This window comes from Pleurodeles waltl, chromosome 12 (genome assembly GCF_031143425.1).
Source record: "Pleurodeles waltl isolate 20211129_DDA chromosome 12, aPleWal1.hap1.20221129, whole genome shotgun sequence".
In the NCBI taxonomy this organism is placed as follows: domain Eukaryota; kingdom Metazoa; phylum Chordata; class Amphibia; order Caudata; family Salamandridae; genus Pleurodeles; species Pleurodeles waltl.
In genome coordinates, this window is record NC_090451.1 from 130,197,892 (window position 1) to 130,221,109 (window position 23,218).

Below are 23,218 nucleotides of genomic sequence, written 5' to 3' on the forward strand. Positions count from 1 at the left end.
GAATGGGGACATCACTGGGCTCTGGGCGGCCCAGTGAAGGAACCTTAGCAGAATTGGAGAGAGTTAGAGCTCTGTGAAAAGGGGGGGCTCAGCACCTGGGTCTTGAAGGCTGATTTGCATTCTTGCACACATGTTCCATCTGGTGTAATGGAGGGCATGCATATGGGCACAGTGAGGGTTACTTGGATAGAGGTACCTTCCGAGGCCTGGCCCAGGCTGAGGGTACCCGCAGATGCATTGTGGCAATGGGAGCTGGCTTGCAACCTAGGCCCCATATACCTACGATGGTTGGAGGCCAGCAACCTGGGGCCAGGAGGTGTAAGTCTGGACCATGCCGCGTAAGAGCCAGAGGCTACTCAGAATGGGGGATGTCATCAGTGACGAGGGTTCTCACCTCAAGTGCACAGGCCAGAAGTTCATTCACTGGGTTTGTGGAGAAAATTGCCATGAGGAAGAAAAAAATTGGACAAGGGTACAGAGGGGAAGGTGATAGATAATGTGAAAAGGCAATGGAAATGAAGAAAAATAGAAGGTTGGAATGCAGTAGAGCTGGATAAAAAGAGGTTGGGAGGAGGAGTGGGCAACTATGGAGGAGTGATAATGAGGAAGGAAATAAAGGAGGGCCCCAGAAGGGTACAGTGAGAATGGGATATCGAGTAGAGAGAGTAAGGACAGGAAAGTCCCAGCGTTAGAAAATGGACAAAGAATGTAGGAAGGACAGAATGATGATAAAGATGGGAGTGCAAAGAAAAGAAGAAAAGATAGGAACGGGGACTGGAAAGAAAGAAAAGGTGCAGGATAGGAAAGCAGAATATTAGGAAGGACTTAAATAATAGAAAGATGGGGAGGTAAGAAGATTTGGAGGCAAGGATAAAGGAAACAGGGATTTGAATGTAGAGACAAAAGGGGGCATGTGTGGAGAGGATGACCTATGGGATTGAGATAGTAAAAAGGAAGATGTGAATAAGCAAGAATTGCTGAGAAAAAGAAAGGGCTGTGAAACATAGAAATGAGAGAAAAATGAAAAAAGAAGGAAGGACGATAAGAACAAACAAAAGGTGATAGGTAACCAGAGGGGAGGCAAAAGATTGAATGGGACATTTAGAAGACTATCAGGGCAACACATCTGTGCACTAGTTCGATAGGTTAATCTCATAGGCAACAATATTGGTTAGTACAGTAGTTAAGTGGTTTTGAACATGGTTGCTGCCTAGGAGCTTTCATGCGGGGTGTGTTTTTTAGTTGTGTTCCTCTAATGTAAAAAATTGAAAACTTGAATAAAACACATTTTTTTAAAATGGAGATAGTTAGATAAAGATGACAACCAAGGACGTCAGAGTTTGGGGACAAGAGAATGGCAGGATGTACACTGGAAGAGAGAGGAGGCAGGTTGAGGGAGAAATAGAGGAGAGTGGAAAGGGAGAAAGAAAAGTGGGGAAGATAAGGAGGCGCAAGGAGACAAGGCAAAAACTTCAGAAAAAGAGAGAAACAAGGTAAGGACAAGCGAGAGAAGTGGATAGAGGTAAGAAAAGGTGGGAGGAGGACATGATTTTCATGACAATAGCAAAGAGACAAGAAAGTAGGTAGAATGATTAGGGTCACAAGATTCAGTGTTACTGGTGCTCAGAGGTGCAAGGAGCTCACTGTGACCCTGTTATGGGTCTCTTTTAATACCAAGCCAAAGGTGAGGGGAGGTCAATGTTTGCCTGGTTTACATTAAAGCTGCTGAAACTCTTGCTGTGCCATTGAATTTGGTAGCTTGCACGCTGTACATGCTTACCCTGTCGCGTAGGCTATCATTATTCTAATGAGACTACTGGATTTTGAGCAGCAAGATCGTCCACGGTGTGGGAGACTGAGTCTGACACACAGTGGGTGACACCTGTCGCTCCAAATCCGGGTTTTGCTCCGGCTAATTAGCAGTGCCTCGTCTCTCCCAAGAGGTAGAGATGATTGGGAAGCTGAGCACATGACATATCATGCTTCTCAGGGAAGTCGTGGTCACTCAGGTTGCCTCCGGTTCTCTCATTCGCAATCCAGTCTCATATATAAGTGCCAATGACAGCAGTATGAGTTTTAAAGACTGGTTTAATAAAACGACTGCATTTTAGATAGCAAAGCGTGAGCTGCAATAACCAGAACGACACAACATGACAATATTAAAATGGTGACGATGAGAGTGAAGCATAAGAATAACGCTATCATATTGCCACTAGAATCGATGGACTACTTTCTATCTGAGTCATAATTTGAGCACAGCATGTTAAGCTCTAATTCTGCCTTTCAGGTTCCCCCGGGAGGACATCGACCCTCATACCTGAGCAAAGGCCTGTAGTCTGCGTTAGCATCTGCAGCAAAGCATTCAGCAATCGGCATACAGTTGTGGTTCCCTGGCTGGAATCTCCCTTTTAATGTGTAATGGTACTAGGAAGTGTTTTTATAATAACACAGCTAATTTTCTGAGAAAATGTCCCTATGTAAGGATGTGTATTTTCTACGAATGTTGGAGACTAAACTTCTACCACGTTCACCGGCAATGCACCAAACTGTAGCCTTGACTGAAGCACAAAGTGATCAAGAATGTCTTGTTTGAGAACACAGTGCTGGGCTAAGCAAAACAGTTAGATATATGGAATTAAAACAAGACCGTAAAACTGGTTATTGTAAAAATAAAAATACGAAGCCGAATAAAATATATCTAGGTCAAAGTGCACAGCGGCCTAGTGTATTAAACTAATGTGCATGGAGCTATAGCTAAAATGGCTACACAACAACATATTGAGTTGTTGCTTGTCTTCAGTGCACACTGCCTTGACTGTAGTGCACAAAGCGCCTTTATTTCCACACATTAAGAAAAATAATTAGAGGGAACATTTCTTGTTAATAGCATAAATAGAGCCTACGTGGCTTTTACTGGGTTGACTCTTAAGATAATCATTTTCTCATTCACACTCATTTTCTTAAATTACTTACAATTAGATTTTTCATTTATATTATCACTCTGTCAGCAAGGTTCTACTTATGCATCAAATCAGCTCACCATTTCACATAGGACACAGAAAGAGCCATGGCTGTCAGTAGTGCGGAAGGTGCAATGACACCTGTGTCCACTGAACACATATTTGTTGGCAATTTACGCTATGTTCTGAAGATATAAGAGCCTTCTTCCCTTGTTTACACTGGGACACAGGGCACCCTTGCTACACCACTGGACGGAGACAACCCAAACAAAATGACCCTCTGTTTTCCCGGCCATCACTCTGCAGGCATATTCTGCAGGTGTCGGATGCAGTATACCCCCAGTGAAGAAATGACCACAGGAGGCAAGTGGCTATCTACCAGTGAATCTCCATTGCAGCCAGCAGAATGTCTGCCTGCAGCCTGTTCTTCTACATGTGGGTAAGCTGGTCCCTACCCAGGCAGCCCCAAGATTGCCCTTACATTAAATAAAGGTCTCATTCTTGTCCAGCCATTTCTCGTCTTCTTCCCTTTTCAGGGAACGGTCACTGGCCTGAGAGGTCAAATGACCTCCTTTCATAGATCACAGTGCAGAATCCTAGCTTCCCCCTCTACAGCTGCCTAGAGAGATCATGTTCTTTATTTATCCTTTGTTACAGTACAAGCATTGCCAGAGATTATTCAGCTTCAAACTTCAGCTTGTGAATACCAAGGGAGGGTAATCAGGTCCTAGCTACAGTAGGAAACCAAGTAAGAAGACAAGTACTCTTGGCCCTGGTAGCTAACATTCTGTGACCAGCACGAGGCAGAGTTTTTCCAGAATTAAAACCACCAATTGACATAAAAGTGCCATCACCAAAAATGACATCACATGACCTATGTGATGGTGCACGATGGAGACGTCACAAGAAATCACATCATATTGGACATAGATTGAAACAAATGCTTGTGTGGCTTCTAACATGGGTGACATTAGATAATGTGGCATCAACGACTGACCTTTGAGCACTACTTCTGCCTTAAATCAATACGATACCTCTCCACAAGAAAGCATGGCTGGGCAGGAGCTGCAGCAATGCACTTGAAAACGCTGCACAGCCAGTGGTGCTGGAATAATTTTCAGAGTTGGGGTTTTGCAATCGATGTTGCATCAGCGAAGTCATAGGGTTCTGACATATACAAGTGTTACGCAGAGTGTAGCAAATGAGTCACACCCTTGAGGCGGGACAATGGTGGGCAATAGTCCTCCAGTGGGGCATTTTGGAGCACATTGGGCCAAATTTACAAGGCCCTTGCGTCTCCTTGTGCCATATTAGTGTCTTTTTTTTCTCACACTAATGTGGCTTTCGGTAGGCATTTCTGATGCACCATATTAACAAAGTGGTACAATGCTAGCATTGTGCTACTTTGTAACCCCTTGTGCCACATTATACCTGCACCAGGCAAAATGTATGTAAGAGGGAGTGCTTCCTCCACAGAGAGGCTGCAAAAAAATGTATTCTTCATTGCAGGTGTTAAAGTGATGTGCCCATAATAACCTATCGGCCTCTCCAGTGCTTTGCTGGACTAGCACCATAATTCATGGCACTAATACAACAAAGCACCACAATAGCATCATACATTCTGACTCTATTGTGCTAATGTGCGTCATGGTGTGCTGTATTGCAAATACAGTGATGCCTTGGAGATGATTGGGGACTAAGGGTGGTGCCAGAAAAGTGGAGCATCAGGACTGATGCCCCACTTTCTTGTAGATCTGGCCCGTTTTCTCAAGTATACGACTAAGAAATGATGTGCTAGGGCACTGTATTTGACAGAGAATACATTTCCATTAAAAGTGCCCCTTGAGAAGCCCTTTAAATTTGTACTGGACAAGCAGCTTTACTTCCAAACCTATGTTGCACACACATTGTAACATGTGATATTGGATTTCTGTGCATATCTACCACTTGCAAAGTAAAGTGTTTTGGTTTGTTTTGATCCTATTAAAATATTTGTTTTGATCGCACTTCAGAATTATTTAAAAAAACACCTAATTTGAACTTTTCTTGCTGCTGATATATTTTGAAATAGTTGTAAAATTCTAAACATGTATTCAAAGTTGTATCTTGCATTAGAAAACATTTGACATGCTGCTGCCTTTCCTTTCATACTTCTTGAGCTCAGCAAGATTTTCTCTTGGTTCACATCAGAAAAGTCCCCCTTTTGAAATTAAGGAAAGGTAAAGTAAACTCAATTCTCTATGTTTAATAAGAATTTGTTTGTTAGGTTACATTTCATGTCCCTTAACCTCTGTCTTTTATCCAGTTTATTGGCCATTCCTCTTCCAAACTCCTGAAAGGTTTTTTTTGGGGGGGGGTGCTGTAGCGTCTTTCGCACCCCTGCCTCCAGCGCACCTGTGCACAGCTTTCAGATGGTTTACGGTAAAAATTCTAGCAAATGGTAAAGGCCTGATCTCTTAGAAAGTTTGAGGAAAAACCTTCCCGAAAGTGTTAGGCCCATTCAGGATGTTTAATAGGTTATAGCGTTGCCTCAAAAACAAAAGCCTACCCCCCAGACTAGTAGTGTTTGCAATGTGGAATGTGACAGGGAGATCCCTCTGCACCTTCCAAACAACAATACCCCTGTTCTCCCACAGGCCCTACATTCTTGGGGAAATAAGAGGTACACAAATGAAAGTATCCTAGGTAACACTCTCTCCTCACCCTCATGTACTCAAGAGGTGGGTACTGATGAAGGAGAAGAAGCAAGGAGTTCCTCTCACTGTAGCCCTCCCAGGGAGGACTTACGCTGGGAATGCAGCTAGTGAGAGGCATGAAATGCACTTTCACTGTGATAATGAACTAACTATGGGACAAGGAATACATTTAGATGGTGGCATGCAGTCCACTCATACTTTGACATGGACACAGCAACTCTCAAACACGAAATTCAGTTTTAAAGGGCCGCTCAACTAGTCATAGGGTGTTAACACACACACTAACTGTAGCACAAGGAACACACCAAGAAAGGTGTGTCAAATCACTTAGACTCTGAAGATGAGCACAATAACTCGGGGAAACAGAACACCCTGATATTAAATTAGGAAATGATACACTCTAGAGCCTGAGAGACAATCGCACTGGAATAGGAAGACATTGACAATGTTACACGGGGATTCATACAATAGGGCAGAGAATGAAATGCAATTGAGAAAAAGGATACCCATCACACAGACACACAAGGATAGAGAAGAGACTGGTTCAGGAATTGAAAGACCCACAGATAAAACACAGGCTGGGTCTGCAGGTAGGCTGCAAGATACCAACTTCACATAGTCCTCATCATGAGAAAATTCACAACCCAAAGATGCCAATCTTCAGAAGTGTCCGCCGATTGTAAGATGCCAAGAAGTTGATGAAAGCTGTGCGGTGTAACAATATCTAACATAAAGTGGTGTATCTGGGTCTGCAATGCAGGTAGGCTCCTTGCTGGGCCCTTATTGTAGATGCAATCTTGAGTGGACTCCAGTGCAGACATGTGCCTAACAATACCCACACCAGAGACATGATCAAATCTGGTCCTCTGCTGCAGATGGAATACTACCTGGGCTGCCTGTGCATGCTAACAGGGCATCTGATACTGACATGTTTCTAACTGGTTTGTGTCCAGGTTTAGGATTTAATACTATTGACTGGAAGGAGGAAGCGGCAGAAGATTTAATGGTGGTGTTGGGCAGGTGGTGGATGGTGATTCCATACATTATAAGAAATAAAAAAAGTCTCTACCATATGTAAAATAGATATTGCAGCCTGCTTGACCAGGGGAGTAGCTTCCATTGGTGCAGCAGGTACAGTGACACCGGGGCCCAGAGAGGTCTAAGGGGCACATTGAACCCTGATTATTGACATATTTCACAATTCAAAAAGCTGTCACGGGGCCTATTTCTTCCCTGCACTGTGGCCCATGACACACTGGCGGTACTACTGACTTTGACAGGGGTAGTAAGCGATATATAGGTGCCAGTACTGTACACACCTACATCATTCAATGCAGCAGAAGTTAAACACATGAATACGTAAAAGGATATTATATAAAAAGGAAATTAAAACATACAGAAATGTTTTATTGAAAAAAAAAAAAAAAGTGGCTTTAGGTTAGTGAAAGTGCACAGGAAGGTAGCTGGAGGGGGTGTTTGGGGTGTGACCCCCGCCTCAAATAAATGCATTCTTAGGTTGGTAGTTGTGCCTGGGGGACCCGAATCGGATCTACTACACCTGTGTTGGGTTTTTTCACTTGTGGAAAATGTGGGATTCACACCCCCTGAATCTCAAAGACTAAGGCCCGTATTTATACTTTTTTTTTTGCGCCGCATTTGCGTCATTTTTTTACGCAAAAGCGGTGCAGACTTACAAAATATAATTGTATTTTGTAAGTTTGCCCCGCTTTTGCGTCAAAAAGTGACGCAAATGCGGCGCAAAAGAAAGTATAAAGATGGGCCTAAGCTACCTGGACAAGGAGCCGAGGCGAGGAAGCTACTGTGGAGACGAGGAAGGCATCGCTATTTACGTCACCCTTCATTTGCAGCGGCTTCCTCCGTTTTAAATGACACAATCATTTATTTCGTGAAAATGGGCAGTGTTATGTTACATACGTGTAAACATCACCAGTGAGGGAACAATCCCATGTGGGTGGTTTTAATGCAAAACACAAATGTTTTGAACAAAAATATTTGTTTGGAGAAGACTGGTTTCAACATAATGACTACACAGTATGGAAAGGACGTTTTGTTTATTCTTCATTAAAAAACATAACTGCAATTATTATTATTATTATTATTATTATTTTAAATGGCATTAAAAAGTTTGAACAATTGGCTACAATAGCTCTGAAAAGAAAGTCGTAACCGTTTCTTTGTGATAAATAATAGATGAACATGATTGAATCCTGCCACAATAGGGAGGCGCAGAAGTAAAAACCGAAAGCATTTCTTTTAAAATGATCTCAATATTTCAGAAAGCATGGTTCCTACAGATGTGATCAGACATCAGAGACACAATAGTAAAATTATAAACACTTATTTAATTATTTTTCAAAATCACTGGGCTCGTCCGGGATTTGAACCCGGGACCTCTCGCACCCGAAGCGAGAATCATACCCCTAGACCAACGAGCCAGATGAAAATCATGTTCAGATTTGTAATGACAAGCGAGCGTCCCGTGTGTGGCTGTGTTTACACTATGAGTCATCCGTTGCCAAAAGTAATTTACTCTGGTTGTCACCCAGTGACGTAACTACCTCCCAACTACAACACTACAGCTTGGTGACAGAATGAGGGACTTCATTTTTTAGGTATACACTTGTTTATTCGCGACAGGTTCCGACAGATCGAGATATTCAGTGACAGCCTCTCAGCAGCACGGTGAGTGAAATCACCTCTTCACAGTGACGGATACTGCATACCCGTCCCCGCGTGACACAGTAAGTGACTTCATAACCTGGCATTAGTTGAATGCTTCTCTGCCAGCTGACTGCGATCCTCACTGATTCATTATGAAGGGCTTTATAGGCGTCACCCATTGTAGCCTCTCAGTGAAAGCATCTGTGACGCCATGGAGTCTCCGAGAAAGGCCCGATGACATCTCTGCCTCTCGGTGACAGCTACATCATTGTCCTATGTGACATCTCTCGGACTTACAGTAAATCGGAGTCTTTGGGGGGCAGGCTCGGTGACGCCATTGCCTTTTCAGTCACGTGTTTTTTGGAACCTCTGCCTCCCACAGACAGTAACATAAATGCATCCTCGCAATGACATAACTTTCTGTCAGATGATGTCTTCACCTCTCAGGGATCAGGCAAGCCATGCTGCAGTCTCTTACCGATAAGATCACTGTGCAGTCCTTGCATTTTTGTGTCCGAGGCATCACTGGCTTCAGGAAGGGTGTCATCATCACTGCATCTTTGAGAAAGGGATCTGTGAACCTACCCAGCCCAAAGCGAGGCCCGTACTGAGACCGAACAATCAGGTGGCCAAGTGACAGTAATCAAATGAATGAACCGGTTCACACACACTGCGCAGCAATAGACTGAAATGCGCAAAGTGGAGTAAAGCAGTTGAAACTGACCAGGAAAAAGTTCAGCGTCATTTCGGCTGCAAACATCCTCATCTTTGCCATTCTAAATTAATTTAAACCGGATCAACATGTTTCCTTTTGTTGAATATCGTTTACAACCTTCTTCAGAATACTATAAAATGAATAGTTAAGAGGGACATTTTTTGTATATTAGAAGCGATACCTCTCGTTCATAATTTATATTAATTACACCAGGATTGCCGTGGAATCTAAAGTGGGAAGCAAGATGGAGAATTTTCAAGAAAAAAAGCCCAGAATGTGGTTGACAAGTGAATCGTGTAGCCAGGGGAGTAGCTTGTTCTGTAAGACTGAGGGTTGGGAGTCTCAGATTTTTCAACACCCACGCTGGCGGATCAGGTGAAAATACATTATGCAACAAGCAGGGTGCATTAGAGGAGCTTAAGGGGCAGTGGGGAGGGAGATGAGTGTGGGTTGGTAGCAGTAGTAAGTGGAGAAAACATAATATATTGTAAAATAGCAAAACAAATTAGGATTTCCAAAACAGAAAGTGGGAGAGAGTGTGCTTTCGTTTTTAGGTCGAGTGTAACCGTTCGACCACAAGTATACTTTAGTATACATCTGTGTGGGTTTAAGGCCATCCCCCTACTTCTCATTTGTTTGTTTCAGAGTCCTTTAAAAATCCTTGCTTGCTAGTTGTCAGTCCTGCCTCTTTGTTCCTCCTTTTTTTCTGTTTTGTTCTGCCCAGGGAGCAGGGACTAACTACTGTATATTTCCACTTTGGTTCTCTATCTCTTGCTTTGAGGGACTACTTTATAATTTCTTTGTTATTCCTGTTGCACTGTGGGTGCTCCTGGCCATAGGTGCTTGAATTGTATTGCAGCATCTCCCTCCCACTGCCTCCCAAGCTGGAAAAGACCAGCTGTTGTGCTTTGGTCAGAGCTACTGTGACAGGGTGCTCTGAAGCTCGGTGAGGGCAGGCATGCTCTCTTTTCTCCTCACATTTGCCCAAGGGCACCCAGCGTGTGCTATCAATTCAGACTTATTCTAGGCAGAGCTATTTATTAGGTCAAGCGTAAGCATACAACCTCATGTATACTTGCTGCTTGCATTTTTTTTTTAATCTGAAAGAGCAGTGTACTTGGGTATATGTGTTTTGACTAGCTCTCACTCTTATCTGTTTCTTAACTGCTCCTCCCCCACCAATGCGTGCCGGTTTCTTCTCCTTCCCCCCCTCACTCTGCTCATTCATGTCGGCCACATCCATTAACAGCTGGAAAACACACACTGTTGCCAGCACGCTTGTGTTGAATTAGGAAGGAAGCACAGCCCCTGGGGTGGACTGCACAGCTCTCCGGGATGCTTGATGGTGAAAAGGGGGTCGCACTGCTTCTTTTTCATGAACACATATCAGATTGTAATTTATAGAAGCGTATATTTTTAATTTAAATGAAAGAGGTTGGTAAAATGATGTTATAACAATATTCAATTTAATAGAATTCTTGCCACACCAGTTTCTTAAAAAATGCAGGACATGCATGTTTGTGACACATAGAAATGCTTAGCTTTCTCACGTGTAATAACTAAACATATTTTTTACAAATGCAGTATATGACTAGCTCTCACGCCCACGTTTCTTAACTGCTCCCCTCCCAACCAGTATGGGGCGGTTTCTTCTCCTCCCCCACAATACTCATTCATGCTGAGCAAACCCATCAACAGCTGGAAAACACACACTGCTGCCAGCCTGCTTGTGTTGACTCAGGAAGAAAGCACAGCTCCCGGGATGGAATGCACATCCCTCCAGGGGTCTTGGTGGTAGGCTGTGCTTCTTTGTCCCAAACACTTACCAGATTGTAATGTATAGAAATGTAAATGTTTAAATTAAATGAAAGAGGTAGGGAACATGGTGTTATAACAATATTCAGTTCAATGGACTTCTCTCCAAGCCAGTGCTTCATGGTGCTCAAACTCCTCCTCTTAAACACGCGGCTGCTGCAATTAAATGTGCGAGTATGGAATACTGAAGCAGGGTAATCCTGAAGCCATCTCGGGCCTCTTCAATCCATTTACAGCCACTCCCTGCCCCTTTAGCTCACGCTTGCAGTTTTCCGTTTCCCCCCTTTGAGAAGCTTTTTCGTTTTTCTCTTCCTCCGTCTTTCCCATATGTGTTTTTCGCTCACAGGAAATGCTTGAGGCAACAAAATAAGCGCCGTTCTACAAAATCAAGTGCCGGTTTTAGCACCGGAAACAACAAGCACAAATTAAGCACTGCGCCAAGCCGGTTTCTTAAAAAATTAAGGAGCCACAGGCTTGATTCCAGGTGACCAGAGTAAGTGGGTCATTGCATGTAAACTTACTTTAAATGGGCCGGTACTGTCCGGTACCGAGTACCGGCACTTTTTTATTTTGAGAGAGAGAGTACCGGCGTATTTCAAGAAAAAAGTAATACTTTTAACCGGAGAGTACCGGCACTTCTCAGAAACAAGCAGGTACTCTGGCACAGAGTACCTGCACTTTATTTTTTCCATTTCAAGCACTGCTTAGGGCCATTAACCTTTAACCCCCTTGTGCCCTCTCTTTCACCAGGCAGCATTAGCTGGTTGAGACCCAGCTTTGTGTTAGTTCGCTATCTCCATCTACCGCAGCATCTTTCTTCCAGCCCTGTACGATTGTCGAGCCCCTCCTTCACTCCATCAGCTCGAACATTTCCACCACAAACAGACAGAGCTGGCCTTTCCATCAACCCCTCAGCCACAGTCCTGGATCTCTGTTCCTTCGACGCCGCGTCTCTTTCTACTACCATAAAAAATCTGTATTGCTTGCCACCGCATGCCTTTCTAATTGCATATATTCACAGCATCAGTATCACTGAGTAAATATTCCTCTGAGTTAATATACAGCGCCCCAAAGCCCTGTCTGGGCTTGTTAGTGCCTAATAAAAACTAGAAGAAATTCAATAGATATCAGCAGCCAGATTTTGGACAATTACTCAAATTTTCCTCTACGCTCTTCTTTTTCACTCTAAATACTTTCCTTAAAACAATTCTTCACTTAAAGGGGTAAGCCAGTGGGGAAAAAACTGTTCTCGAGGGCCATTTCGGCATCTCTACCAGTCACAAACAATAAGAATACTGGAATGCTGCTTTCTATGAATCACGACACATGCATCAGCAAGTTAATGAAATATGGCGTTTTCTCTCTCTCTTAATGACACATAATTCCACACAATTCCACACCACGCAATTCAATGCCTCACAATTCTACACCACACAATATAATTACACTCTACATAATACCATTCAATGGCACATAATTCAACTCCACATAATTACACTCTACTCAATACCACATAAATCCACCCACATAAATCCAATCTATGCCACATAGCAGCAATCCACATAAATACACTCCACACACACGCCACATAAGTTCAATCAGCATAATTTCACTCAGCGCCACAGAAGTAGATAAGTCTATCATAGTAACCGCATTACATTAATTTGAGTCAGGACCGTAACCATCACATACGCAGAGAACATAATTAAATACTGAAGGAGGACTACAATATCAAGTTGTTGCTTCAAAAACCAAGACATCAACTCACACATCAAGTTTTGTCCTTTTTGCTCTTGTGCAGCCTTGGATACAAAGGAATAGCCATCAAACACCAAGACCATAAGAGATGCAGCACTGGATAAATGAGCACCAGCTGTTACAGAGGCAATACCCATTTATTGGTTGATGTGTACACAGTAAAAACTGAAAACCTGGATGCATTGTGGTTTCCTCGCTTAAACTGTGTTATCAGGCAAATTATTTATTTCACTAAAACTCATTTTTTCTTCATTATTGCATATGAAAGCACTTCCGAATATGTGAGTTCAGACTTCCAGTTGTACAAAAATAACTCTTAAAAAAATACTTCTCAATGCAGTGCTATTCTGTGTCTATTAGTGTCAAAGGTTCCATGTTAAAGAACAGTAGATGTTGGAGCACCCAGGATAATGTGCTGCATGACTAAATACTTACAATGTCCCAAAACCGAGACCTATTGGCTATGCCAATGCTTGTTGTTTGTGTGTATGTAAAAGTTCCTGGTGAAATCTAACAGACACCTCACCATACCCAATTAAAAGCCCCTCCACCCAATTATTTATCAGAAAATACATTAATTAGGGGGCTGTAACACCCTAAACATCTCTCTTGAAGCTATGCCCCTGGGTGTAGCGATGCATGGCCAAGCAGAAGCCCATCTCAAACTAAGTTTAGACTCTAATTTTCAGCCATATATATTACTGTTTACTCTCTGTTCCTATCCTACTGTGTCCTAACCTATCTCCCATAGCAATCCCCCCTCCCCATTTCTGGCTCACTGCTTCAATACCAGAACCACAAACACAAGAAATCTACCGTTATCAGAAAACATATCAACTCTATGTTTTTTCTAAACTCAAATTCATTAGGAAGTGACCATATGGAGAAGATAGCATCTGTAATAAAGAGCCTTGAAGTGGTTAGAAATTGACATGTCTGTACCATGCAAAACTCCATAAGTGAACAATAAACAAATAAGGTACTTTCTTGCCACACTTCAGCACCCTACTGCCATACTCCTGTGATATTTTTAATAAGAACTTACAATATCGTGTGACAGTCTCAAGAGCTCTGGGATACCAATACTTTGCTTTTAGTCAGACCTCCACGTATGAGTGGGGCACATTGCCCTTTTTCTCACAGCTTGTAGAGCCCTCACCCATAATGTGTGGCCTGCTTCAACATAGGATTCACCCTTACAGCACTGGGGGGCATCCTTTATCTAAATAAAAGATCATTTCCTTCTCCAGAATGAGTATGGAGCTACTGAGGTAGTTGTATTACTTCCAAATATTGAGTACCTCTGCAGGGATGTCCTGGAGATAGATGGTACTCTGTCCCACCCACTGAAATCTCTTGGACCATCATGTAACGACACATTTAAATTTGGAGAGAAAGGGGAATGGGAACAGAGAAACACTGCTGAGCAATACCCTCTTTCTGCAGAGAGTTACTTCTTTAGAGTTGTGTTACTTTTAAGTAGTGAGAAGTAGTGAGAAGAAGAGGTCCCATAACAATAAGGAGAGATTGCAGTAGGTGATTGATAAGAATAGTAAGATAATTCTCTATACGCAATAATATATATCCAGTGGCAGCTTGTTTGGGGGGGGGGAGGGGAAGGGCAGCGCATGGCGGGAGGAGAAAAAACAAAACATAATTTTTTTTTAAAACTTACTTTAATTCCGTGCCGCGCTGCTCCGCTCCTCCATCCTCGACTGCAGGAACAGGCTTCCATCCTGCCCTGTGGCCAATCCTGACGCTGCTCAGAGCAGCGTTAGGATTGGCTGGGAGAGGCCAGCCAGGGTGCTCCCAGGCAGACTGGGAGCCTGTGCCTGCTCTCTTTAGCCCAGCAACACAGTGCCGGGTTGGAGACAGCCTACTGTGCATTTGTGTCTGGCCGGCCTGAGATGACCGGCCACACATACATGCGCAATGAAGGGTAGTGCTCATCACAATCCATGGTCACGCCCCTTTTAATACATAACAATAATAAACATAGTTTATTAAATAAACTATGTTTTATTATTGTTTTGTATTAAAAGGTTAGCGCAGCCCTAGCGGAGGAGCTGTGCCTGCATATATCTATTCATAGGGTCACCATACCTTCAACTGTTGTGATCTGTGTCTGTGTAGCTAAACACATATGAGGCTCAACTATCTTAAATAATGTCCAATATTAAAATGACATAATTAAATGACCAAATATGGACAAGTTAGTACCACGTGCCAAAAACAGTTTCAAAGTAAAAGTACAGTGGTTGTTTCCTCATAGTAACTCAGTTATACTTAAATTCTCCAGACTTCCATAGGATATGTTTTAGCACAATCCTAATGTTGCCTTACATTCTCCAGGAATTAAGTCTTTCTGTAGTTGTGTTGACACAATCCACTAGGGAATAATTCACATTTCAGGAAATAAGTTCTCACAACATCCAATTAGAAACTGAAGACAAGGACTACCTGAATACAGAGTATTAGTGGTACTGTTGTTACTTCTTTGAAAGTCAGGTGGAGATAAAGAGGTATTTCAGAGTGACTGCGAAGCCCTGAAAGGCTGCTTGGCACATTCCTATATACTGAAGTCTAAACATGAACCTTTCACAAACACCAGTGCCCCAAACAATGGAAGTACAAAAAATCAAAAAGGAATCAAATGAATGTAGATTGATGTATTCACAAATGCAATCATTTAAAAAATATATTAAAAGGGTGGGGCAAGTAAAAGTGGAGAGCTCAAGTGAGAGGGTGATCGGTGAAGGAAGAGCAGGACGAAGCCAAGTATGTATTTCAGGAGATTCCCTCCCCAACCCGCAGTAGTTCTTCATGTTTCAGTTGTGGGCAATTTGTCACTGGAAAGGGTCTCTCCGACGTAAGTTTACCGAACTCTCTCAGATACCCTACCTTTAGAACAGCCTCAGATAGATACAAATTTTAAATAGGCAACAACATACTTTTGATTGTAGACAGCCTCAGATAGATACAAATTTTAAATAGGCAACAACATAATTTTGATTGTGGCCAATCTTCCCCACCAAGTTAAATAAAGAGGGTACCATCTGTCAAGCAATTTCAAAATCTTTGACTCAACTTCTTTGAGATTAATTCGAATAGTGTCTTTAATAGAATTGGAGTAGGATATGCTCAGGCATTTAAAATGCTTAGAGTTCCAAGTAAAACCAGTATCTTCAAACATATTGGGTAAACAATAAGCATTTCAATGTAAAACCTCTGATTTGTCTACATTAAGCTTATATCCTGAGACATTTGAGTATTCTTGTAGTAAGTAAAAAAAATTCCAGAATAGTCTGTTGAGGATTAGAGATGAAGAGCAGAATATCATCAGCATATGCTGTAAATGTAATCTCTATGTATTTGTACTTAAAGCCGTAAAAAGCAGACGACCTACGTATTTTCTCTAGGAGGGGTTCAAGGGCTAATATAAATCAAAGAGGTAATAGAGGACAACATTGTCTAGTACCTCCGTGTAGGGAGAAGTAATGGGATTGTTTACCACTGACTAAAATAGATGTAGAAGGTGAGGGGTATACAATACTAATGAGTTTAATAATATGAGGACTAAAACCATGACATTTTAATGCTCCAAACATAAAATCACAACAAACAGGCTTTTTCAGCATCAAGAGTTATAGCAGCCATAGGGTCCCTGGAGTTAGAAGAAAGATGGACAATATTGAGAAAAGTTATAGAATTATCCGATATGTATCGCCCCTTAACAAAACCTGACTGGTGAATGTCTATTAAATCTGGGATAAAATGATTAATACGTAAGGCAAGGACTTTTGCAAACATTTTACAGTCAGCATTGATAAGTGATATAGGCCTATAATTACCACATTTGGATAAATCTTTATCTTTTTTAGGAATCAAGCACAACATAGCTTCAGAAAAAGTGCCCTTTGCTTGATCTTGCGGTAAGAAATATTGTATAAGTGTTAATAACTTTGGAACTAAAATGGATGCAAATGTTGAGTAAAATTCAATTGAAAAGCCATTAGGACCCAGGCCTTATCTTTAGGAAGTTTGGTGATGGCATTTTTAATTTCTAACTCAGATAGTTCAGAGTCTAATAGAGACATGTCTACTTTATGTGTCATAAAAATACAGTAGAAGAAAGCATCAACCTCAGATATATTAGAAGTATTCTCAGAGGTATATAATGTGGTATAGTAATCAGTGAAACATTCCAGAGTTTGTAAGTCATTAGTGTGTCTGTTTCCAAATGTGTCTATGATAACAGTAATTTTAGACTTTTGTTTTTTGATCTTTAAGTAGTTTGCCAACAGTTGACCTGCTTTCTTTTTACCCCCATAGAATTTGGAATTTATTTTGAGTAGAGTACCACATGCACTATCCAAAGATTGCTTATAGTATTGTAATTTAGCAGCAATCAACCTGGAATATCTAGTTTGTTAGAGGAGAAGTATTCATGCTCTAGACGCTTTATTTGTGCAAGTAATTGAGAGGAAACTTTAGAATTTTATTTCTTTTTAGTGGCAACATAATCTATAATAAAGCCTCTAGCAGTAGTTTTGAATGTCTCGCATATAAAATTCATCTGAGTATCAGAAGATAAGTGGTGCTTAAAACATTCTTTAGAAAACATTGTAAATTGTTCAATAAATAAATGGTCTTGCAATAAGACGTTATTCAATCTCCAGCAATTAGAAGATGAGGAAGTGCCTGGAAAGTTCAAATCAATAATTACTGGGGCAGGACCTGATATAAGAATAGACCCAATGTCAGTATGTGAAATTGATTGTAAAACATTTTGTGTAGCAAATATATAATCTATTCTAGACTATGAGTGATGTACTGCAGAATAAAACGTAAATTCTAATACATCTGGATGTGCAATTCACCATATATCACGTAAACCTCTAGAGGAGATTGCTTGATGAAATGCTTTTTGCATTTTATTAGGGATATAACGAGTTTGAGAACGACGATCTACAATCTACAAAAGGATCCATAAGCTGATTGCAATCACCGCCTACCACAAGATTGTCAGAATTGCTAGATAATAATAAAGAAGAAAAATTTATCCAAAATTGAGACTCTACTCCAGTTGGACCATAGAAATTGTAAATGGAGTACAGCACCCCAATAATTTTAGATGTCATTAATATCCATCTACCTGTAACATCTTTAAACTCTTCTACAACTTGTATATGTTAAGATTTATGAAACAAAATGATTACCCCATTTTTGTTATGAACTGCAGAGGAACCAAAAACATGACCAACCCAATTTCTATTCAAACTTTTAAAGTCCTGCTCCTTAAGATGTGTTTCTTGTACAAGAGCAACCTGACAGTTTAATTTAGAGAGATGTTGGAGCACTCTTTGTTTCTTAACCGGATTACGTAAACCCATAACATTCCATGAAATAATACGAAGACTGGTCATTTAACTAGGGGAAGACATGTAGACAACAGACCCTTAACGAAATCTAAGATACACACAACATATGAATCGTAGTGTAAGGTGGAAGGAAAAATTCCACACACATTTCCAGTTGAGGTTGCTTGTGGATGCCAACATTGCATTGTAAGGTAATAAAAAATATAAAAGCAGAAAGAAAGACAAAAGGGGAAGAAGAGAGGACGAAAGAGATGGAGAAGTAAAGAGGTGGCGAAAGCACCCCATTGATAGAAGAAAAACAAGATGACGAAAAGCCAAAAGGCTTCAGTCCTAATTATCCTGACAAGAAGAATATATTTTGCAAGGGAGAAAGGGAGGAGCAAGAAAATTAGAGGCCAATCAGCAACAACACCCAGAGGAATTAAAATAATTATATAGCAAAATGGAGAAGAGACATTAAAACAGAATAAATATATTACAGTATAAACAACTGACGACATGACTTACCAACAAGGGAAAGAACGCTATGATGACGAGCTATACAAGAATATAGACACAATCGGACAGGGGATTTTCTTTGCTTGACATTTCAGTGTTTTCAATACCTGTGAAGAAAAAATAAATGATTTAAGAATCCAACATTAACCAATCAAGTCTTGCTGAGTTCCATTGCCTCCCCTTTGTGGGGTATATATAAAATGTTTCAAATCAGAGGGATTTTCAAAAGTAGTTGTTCTATCCTTGAAGGTAACTTTTAAGAAACAAGGATGAACAAGGCCAAATCTAGCATTCATAGATCTTAAGGACTGGTCGGAGATCCAGAAATTATTTGAGAAATTTTTAGAAATTAATTTAGAATTAATTTAGAAATTTAGCCAAATTTTAGAAATATTAGCCACATCCTGGCTAAAGAAAATATTTTGGCCTCACCACAACATTTATTTACGTTTATTGGCGGCAGTTAAGACTGTCATTAAATCTGAGTATTGTAGAAAGAGGGTGATAGTTCCTCTTGGTTTAGAGGTAGAAGAAGGACCAATACGATGGGCTCTCTGAATGTTAAGGACCGTGGTATTCTGCAGACCAACAATCTTCGGAGTATGAGTTTTGGTAAAATGTTATCAAATCCTGGCTTTCTGAGCCTTCCGGAATGCTGTAAATGCAAAGATTATTGCACCGTTTATTGCAATCTTCTGTCTGTTTTTTAAGTAGTATGACTTCTTTAGTCAGATTATCAACTTTAATAGTAGTGTCTTGTATGTCGCTGATCCTCTTCTCCACATCAGAAAGTCGAGAATCCAGACATGACCATTTCTCCTCAATTCGTTGTAGTGCAATATTTGTTTCCATAACAAAAGGCTTTATTAACTTTAGTTCATCCATAATGCCTTCCAATGTAAAAGGCAATAGAGACTTAGTTGGAGAGGATGGGTCTTTTTTAGCTCTTTTGTTATCCCCAGAGTCTTTGCAACCATTAGAATTAGATACAGAGGATACAGATACCTTTGAAGTTCTTCCTCTCCCTCTCTTTCTCTCCCTCCCTTGGATGCGGACCCTAGTCTCCTTAGCACCTGAACTGACCTTGTACCCAACGTTCACGTTTTTCAGTCTGGCTCCTACAGTCCCACACTTTGGTGAGGCCACTAATTCCTGGATCCACTTTTCTTTCTTCCCTTTCCTATTGATCACACATATAATGTGACTGATAAAGCAGGGCTTAGAACTTGGACAACCTCCTTGCAACTTTGATAGATTTGGAGTGGGGTCAGATGGTCATGCAGCAGACATCGTAGGCTGTCATTGGTTTGGCTAGTTACAACTTCAAGGGGCTTGAGATGAGTTGTGATGACTTGTTTAGTAAGCACATATCTCTGAATGCGGCACTGGGGTTGGCTTCAACTCTGACAGCTACTTCTAGGGTGCAGGTGATAGAGGTCCTGAGCTACTCGTTGGCGACTTGTGGTCTACGTGATTCAAGGTATCTCTGGAGTCACAGTCACTCCCAGTTAAACTCCCATCTGTTTTTTTAAAAACTATAAATACACTATTTATGAAAATTTTATGGAACAAACGTAAATCTTCTATATCTTTAACCAAAGTACAAGAACCTAGAGATAATGGAGGTGTACATTTTCCATGCCTTAAAAGATATCATTCTGCATTTGTTTTAAAACAAATCTGGATGTCACTCTCTCCCACTTTTCACAATGTAACCTCTCTATGGAGTCAATTGGAACACTCACAAATTACACCATCTACTCTTAGATATGCAATTCGGCTTTCAAAACCTCCTAAATCCCTTCAATCTCCGATAATCACTCATTCTGTCTCCATTGCCAAGCCACTACTTATTGCCTCTCACTCCTCATCTGAGAACCTTAGGCAAACTCCCTTATGGTACAACAAGGATATTAAAATTCATAATAGAACTTTAGTCTGGAAGGAGTGGATGCATAAAGGCATTATAACTCTGGATCATTTAGTTTAGATAATGCTGTACTTGCATTTCAAGATATTCAACAGACATTTCATATTTCCTCTCATTACGCCGTGCAATACCAATCTCTCTCCGCTATCCTCTATTAATTGTTATCACATACTTTGGATACTTCCTCTTCTACACAGCCTATTTCCCAGCCTTATAATTTCTCCTCACAAGTCCCAGTATCCTTTATATACAGAACTCTTACATATACCAGTCACGTGAGACCAAAGTCTAAAATAGAATTGGCATGGGAACAGGATTTCAATCAACATTTTCCTATATCTACATGGAAACAAATATGGTCCATACAACATCCTGTTCAGTATCTACAACCCAAACATTCATTTATTTTTATAATCGGTTGTAATATACTCCTATAGATCTTTATAAATTTAAACTTATTACAGACAGTAAGTGCTGGTCGTGTTCTAAAGGAAATGGTCATTATATCCACATGTTTTTTTAATGTCCTTCAGTCCATAGTTTTTGGAAACAAGATTGGGATAAGGTCAATCAAATTTTGCCCATCAATGTATCCTTCAGTATATTACATATTGTTTGGGTAGTACCTCACCTATTTGGCATGCCCAATCCCTGCTTGGCAAACTGGCTGATTTACTCATTGCTAGTGCACTGCAAATTGTAATTTCTAATTGGAAAGATGCCACAAAAATATTTGTTGTAGCTTGGTGGAATCTGATTTGCTATAATCACAGAATGGATTGAGCAAATGCTAATACTACTCAACAGTTAATTAAAAGAGACAAGTTATGGCTTCCTCTTACATCTTTTCTTTCACAACACAAGACCTTTCATACTACTGTTACTACTGCTGCTTTTGAACCTCCTTGAATGTCCTTTATTTTGTTTGTGTTCTTTCTCTTTTTTCTCTTTTTTTTATTTAGAATTAATGGTTGCTCAATTGAGAACATGTGATCTTCATTTTGCATTGTTTTCACTTTTCTTTTCCTTTTCTCTTCTCTTTCTTCTTTACTAAAATATAACAAAAATGCAATTATTTTACAGTACAATATTTTATTCTGATTGTGTATATGAATTGTTTTTATAGGTATAATTATCCTTATGACTTTTGTTTGTTCCAATGTAGTTATCTTATTGTACTAATGTTTGTTAACTTATTCAATAAAGCATTATTAAACACAAAAGGAGATTTACAGTCCGTAAGGGTTTTTATAGTGTTTTATGGTGAGCTAAAACATATATTCAGTAAAATACACAATGTAACCATTTTAATTATAATGGAAGAACAAGGAAACTTTGAAAATAGTCAGAAGAACCTGATTAGAAAATAATTTCACAGGAGTTAGGTGGTGCAGTTGAAGAAACAATAAAACTGGTTTTCATGAACATAAAATAGACAGCCCACATAGATGATGATGGGTATTTTTCAATTTCTGAAGAAAAGAGATGCAAAGAGGTCCAGGGGGAACCTGTATTAGAAAGAGGAAACACATGGACGTTTCTACTAATGAAAAGGGAGTCCAAAGCAGCTCAGAGGTAATTTGTGTCTGAAGCGGCACACAGAAAAGGCAGCAAGCACTGCAGGTGATGATGTATCATCAGATGAGATGGAAGTGAGAGTAGGCACATCCAATTTGGGTGAATATATTCTAATCCTTGACTATAATGATGGAATAGATGATGAGTTTGTGGAAAGTATGGATGAGAGACCAAAAAAGATTAAGGTAGTCACAGACCCTTTGGGGGGAAATCTTTTTGACCCACAGGACATAAGACACCCAAGGGGAAAAGAATGGTGGCTGTTGGACCATGTGTCTGATTATATTCAGCATCGGTTAAGTACGTCTCTGGAAAAAGAGAAAGGTAATATTATGAGGGCTGAGTGTTCTTGCTCCATGATCGATGATAAGGTGACGATGACTCTGAATTTGGACCTGGAGCTGATAACCTATTTATTCAAATTAGGGCAAGACCCTAAAAATGACTTGGAGAGATCTCTCAAACAATGCCAAGACAAGCTTTTATATGTATTAAGGCCATTGGCAAGAATGTTTCATCTGGTTGAGGATGCATACCTAACAGGGAAAGATTTGAATATTAATTTGTTAAGGGAATGGTGCTGATGCGCTATATGTTTTTTGGGCAATGTAAATGCGGGACTCCTAGCAGAGAGGCGTAAAACTGCATGGATACACATTAACCTAAAGCTGAGTGATTGGACAAAAGAAGAAACAAGTGAGGATGCCAAGGGATTACTTTTTCGTGAAGCAATGGTAAAGTCATTTGAAAAATATTTGCAGATGTTTACAAGCTTAGGTAAGGCACAGTTTAATATGAATAGAGAATTCAGTAAGAAGAGGTTATTCTGATTGGGCTAGAAGAAGAGGGGAACCTTTCAGCCAGACAAACCATAAACCCATTACACATGTTTACCAAGCATGTCGGAGTTACAGAGGTAACGAAGGAGGTTTCTATCCTCAGAAGGAAAGAGAAGGAATAAATAGGTCGAGGACAAGCATACAGTTCAGGACAAGGTGAGTATGAGGACAGTTACTGGTTTTGCCCTTTTAAAGGTGGGAGGAAGATTAAAGTTGTTCCAAGATCTTTGGGGAAAGATAACAAGACAAGTTTGGGTTTTAGAAACTGTGAAAGGATATCAAATAGAGTTTACAAGTCAGCCTTACCAGATAAGAGAGCCGAACAAGTTGGTATTCATTGAAAATTTGGAAGGTATTGTAATGGAA

At 40.5% G+C, this 23,218-nt stretch overlaps 1 long non-coding RNA gene and 1 other non-coding gene across 2 annotated transcripts; one reads left to right on the top strand and one right to left on the bottom strand.

Moving 5' to 3' along the window:
* Positions 1–8,040: 8,040 nt before the first annotated feature.
* Positions 8,041–8,112, bottom strand: TRNAP-CGG (transfer RNA proline (anticodon CGG)). Its single transcript has one exon. It is a non-coding gene; the product is annotated as a tRNA-Pro (tRNA).
* A 2,126-nt stretch (positions 8,113–10,238) lies between these two features.
* On the top strand, positions 10,239–21,403 carry LOC138268071 (uncharacterized). Its single transcript, XR_011199918.1, has 3 exons — positions 10,239–10,487; positions 16,508–16,558; positions 17,568–21,403. It is a non-coding gene; the product is annotated as an uncharacterized lncRNA (long non-coding RNA).
* The last annotated feature ends 1,815 nt before the right edge of the window (positions 21,404–23,218 follow it).